General features: G+C 25.6%; 1 pseudogene; it reads right to left on the reverse strand.

Moving 5' to 3' along the window:
• Positions 1-3249: 3249 nt before the first annotated feature.
• LOC110649013 (NAC transcription factor 32-like) lies at positions 3250-5098 on the reverse strand (annotated as a pseudogene).

The following is a 5098-nucleotide window of genomic DNA, read 5'->3' on the forward strand; positions in this document are numbered from 1 at the left end:
TCATATTTTAATTTTTATAAAATTAGTTTTATTAACCTAATAAAATTAAAAAATTGGCGACACACTTTTTTAAATTATTCATTTAAACAATACAAAAATATTTTAAAAAGATTCAAATTGTTAGTTAAGTACATAAAGCACCTAAATTTAAATATTGCATCTGTCTAACACCGAATTCAATGGTTAAAACAAAGCAATAGTCCCCCAAAATTTTAACTTTTAATTTAAAGTACTTTAAAATATCATTGATATTAAAATTTTTATTAAAATAGGTCTAGTTTTTATTTGCCAATAGACTGATAGGTGTTAAATTTTATACTAATTTTAATTTAAAAATATTATGATTGTGAGTAATTGATATTCGATTAAAATTACTTTTAACACAATAAACCTAGACCACTTTTTAAAAAACCTATATTAAATTTTTAGAATCTTTTTAATTTTTTTTATTACTTAAAAGTAAATTTAAAAAATTATCGGGATCAATTTTTCAATTAAATTGGATCAATAAAAAATAGTTTCAAAAATTATTAGAATATGGACTCATCAAACTTTTTATTTAATTGGACCAATAAATTAATGTAATATAAATTCTTTAATAAAAATTTATGAAAAATTTTAGATTAAAATATTGACCTAACAAAATTGTAACAATAATAGCCTATGTTTTTAAAATTTTCCTTTAAATAATAAAAAAAATTAAAAAAGAAGTAAATTGGCTCAATTAAACAAAAATATTAATGTATCCATATTCTAATTTTTAAAAGATTAATTTTTATTAACCTAACAAAATTTTAAATTTTAAAATTATTATTAGATTTTTAGCTTATTGTTGAAAAGTAAATTTAAAAAATATTAGCGACCAATTTTTTAAGTAAGTTAGACCAATAAAAAATATGTTTCAAATTATTAGAATATATGCTTATTAAATTTTTTATTTAATTGAGTTAATAAAAAAGAAACATTTTAAAATTTGAATATTTTCAAATACGAATGTTAATATGGGGCCATAATTTAAATAATATCAAAGTTAAATTTTAATTAAATATATTCCCAATTTTTAAATTAACATTAAAAATTTTTTAATTTAATATATATATGAGGTCATATAGGTAGTTATATGGGGTTTATATTTATTTTCTTAAATATAACACAAACTATAAATATATATATATATATATATATATATATATATATATATATATATATATATATATATATATATATATTATCTGTCATTTTTTAAAGTTGTTTCATCTAATATAATTTAAAACACATCTTTTCAATTTCCTCACTCTCTCTCTCTCAATTATCCCAGATGTGTCATAATAACTTTTTTTATTATTTCTACAATTTAGTTGTAGATTAACAAAGGAAGAATGGTTGAAATTAGAGTAATTAGATGAGATAAAGAGTAATTTAATTAAATTAAGGAGTAATTTATTATAATTTAAGTTATTTAATTACTTCTTTAATTATTGAAAAAAAAATCTAATCATGAATGAAATGAATATAATTTAATTAATACACCTAATTATACATTTTCTAGCATCAATTTAGACTTAAATATAGCTAATTAAATCAAATTTATAATTATTTATTGAATTTTATATAACATTTGTAAACTACTTATTATAGTATTTTTAGATTTTACCTTTTACAAGTCCTGATTGGATTAGGCCTATCCCTCTATCATCTTACCATACTAGCTTACTGCAGATATTTATATGCCCATAACACAAATTAGACTTTGCTTATGTGTCCTTAAACTATATATATTTAATTAGTTTATTTTCGCTAATGTAGTAGCTATATAGTTAATTTGGTGAGATAGTTGTCTCACCCCGATTTGACTCTTCCCATTAGTGTAATAACTAAATATTGTCTCTATATAGTAGTACAATAGGAGGAGGCAGCGATAGGTTGTCCAATGGTTCATTTCATTGGGTGCCACCTCGAGTTCAGTGGTAGATCTCTTTCTATGGAGTTAGGTTAAATTAAGGACGTCAACCGGTAATTTCGGATCTCGAGTCCAAAGGGGCTATAACTGTCATACTAGCAAAGCCCTCATTTCTTGCAATTCGAAAAAAAAAAAAAAACCAACAATTAATGGTACCTCATAAATGTTTTATAAAAATTCTAATATTCTCCCATTTAGAAAACAATAAATTTACAATTAAGCCAAAATTGAAAGATAACATATATTAAAGATAATGGCTAGCATTAGTTTAAATTATGGATTGTCTAATGGTTCGTTTCATTGGGTGCCACTTTAGGTTCAGTGGTAAGTCCCTTTTTATGGAGTTGGATTAAATCAATGATATCAACATGTGACCCAGACTATAAATGTCATATCAACAGAGCCTTCATTTCTTATAGTTCAAAAAAAAAAAAAGAAGCCAACAATTAATGGTACCTAGTAAATGTTTTATAAAAATTCTAATATTCTCCCATTTAGAGAACAATAAATTTATGATTAAGCCAAAACTGAAAGATAACATATATTAAAGATAATAGCTAGCATTAGTAAATTGTGGCTATCTTCTTGTTATATTTATCTCTTAGTTTAGTTATTTTTTTTAACCTTATTTAAGCTTAAATTGAGAAATTTAAAATATAAAATTTGAATTTGATAAAAATATATTTTTTGCTCAGCTGATTATAGTCATGAATATGTATTAAACATATAAATATGGAAAGAATCTTATTTAAATATGAATTTAGAATAATTTATATAATAATATTATTTTAAATTTAATTTAAAAATTTATTTGAAATTCATAAGTTATCAATAATTTATAATAAAATTAAATTTAAACCCTTATTTCAAATTTTAGAAAATAAAAATCCTTTTTTTGCATCTAAGGATTCTTATTAGTGGTTTTCTCAACAATGTTATCAATAGGGTAACTTAATTACATCCACATGTGGAAACTTACTAAATTGATCAGTAGATTTTCAGATAATAATAATAATAATAATAATAATAATAATAATAATAATAATAATAATAATAATAATAATAATAAGCTTAAAAATTCAGCAATAATCCTAAAACAATAAGCAGCTAAAACATAACCTAGGAAATTAATTAAACATCTAAATAAGCTAAAATGTAAATAATAGCTAACTAGCTACCATGACTTAAAGGAATATCAGTCATCAATGATAGTTTGGATTGCTCAATTATCTTTGGATTCTGCATAACCTCAGGAACTGATATTGCAACGGCAGCCTTTTGCATCCTTACTAGTTATTACTATCATCATGTTCATCATGTTCTTCATAGGGCAAGGGACTAAAGTTCTTAAGCGAAGGCAAGAGAATATTATCCATCCTTTGCGCAGTCAAAAATTCCTTCGGATGATGAAGATGTTCATTTATAGGATGCTTATCGCTAATATAACTCTGCATATATAAGAATTTTGATGAAGAAGATGGTGATGATGCTCCTGCAGTTCCCATCAATGGATGAACAGCATTCCCACAGTAAGGCAATTCGAATTGACTAGTGTCAAAAGATTCAGTAATAAATGTCCCAATTCCATTCAGATGATAAGCAGGAGCATAAGCAGCATTTGCATTGAGATATCCCATCTCAATCCCTTGGCTATAATTCCCTGCCATGGTAGGCATTGGAATTTGTTTGGATTCTTAAGGCAGCAGCATTCCATTTTCCGGTGGTTGGTGATCTTGGACAACTTGAACTCGTGGTCGAGTTGGAGCTCTGAAAGATCTGTCAAGGTTCTTATAAATCCTACATAAGAGCCAATCATCAAGCTGCCACAAGAAACTAGGTTAATGTATCATTATTCGTACAGCAAGCCAATAACATTAAAGAAAAGAGAAAGAAACGTACCTTCATGTCATTTCCTCCTCTTTTTCTCTTAGGAGGCTCATTTACTCTATATTCATGCATAATCCAATCAGTTTTATCGCCATTTGGAGGCTTTCCTTGGTAGAATACCAATGCCATCCTGAATCCAACTTTACAACCTTCAAAATTAACAGGTTTATCAGCTCCAGTAGCCTTCCAATATCCTTTTCCAGCAGCTCGATTGGGTCGCTCTCCATTTGGATACTTGCGATCTCTTGGTGTGAAGAAGTACCATTCTTTCTCCCCATTTGATTTGTAGTTTGCTGCAAATTAGCAAGAACATCATTTCCTTTGACAAAATAATTAACAATTTCAAAAAAAAAGAAAGGTTTGATATTGAGATTACTACTTATGAACACAAGCACATGGATCGGATCATTCATAATGGATCAATCCAACATGTAATTATTTAATTTTGCAATTGAAAGATATTTTTAGATTGTGGATTTGTTTTTCTGATTTTCTTCAATTATATATCAAAACAAGATTTTTTTTTTAATTTTTTTCCTAATCTCATTCAAATCAATAAACAATTAAAAACTCCTATTGAAAATGAAAAGGGAGAGAAATTATATTGGAAATTAACTAAAATTCACATATCTAAATACAATGAGAAGTTATTTTCTTTTTGAAAAGTATCAAATTTACGTGTATAAAAAAAATGTCAAATTTAATCATAAAAACAAAATTCATCAATAAAAAAGATTATTTGAGTGTCCATCTAATTAGGGGTTCAATCTTTAACTTCCTTTTTTTTTATCTTTTGAAAAATTTCCTGAAGTCAAAAGCAATTAAATATCAAAGTAAAATTTCATCAGAAATCCGAAAGAAATTAATTAATAAAGAATCTTTGTAGAATGTTTCCATATTATTTTTCCCCAAGAGTGTATCTCACTTTAAACTCAAGTCTCTATCTTGAGATCAATACAATAAAATAATATATTTATAATTATCAATGAAAATATTCAAAGAAAAGAAGCCAAAATATACATCCTAAAAAATTCCTAACAAATACTTGCAAGAGTATCCGGATTACACTTGTATAACTCAACCTCCTTAGGTGGCAAAAGCTCATTCATAATCTTTTTTTTTCAAGAAATGAACAACAAGCTCTTCATCGTAGGGTTTGAACCTATATCCAGCAGTGAATGAATCCAAATACGCATCTTCTTCATAATCTGAAGCCCCATGATGATAGTGATGATCATAATCATAAGCCAT

The sequence above is a fragment of the Hevea brasiliensis genome, chromosome 12 (assembly GCF_030052815.1).
Source record: "Hevea brasiliensis isolate MT/VB/25A 57/8 chromosome 12, ASM3005281v1, whole genome shotgun sequence".
NCBI lineage: Eukaryota > Viridiplantae > Streptophyta > Magnoliopsida > Malpighiales > Euphorbiaceae > Hevea > Hevea brasiliensis.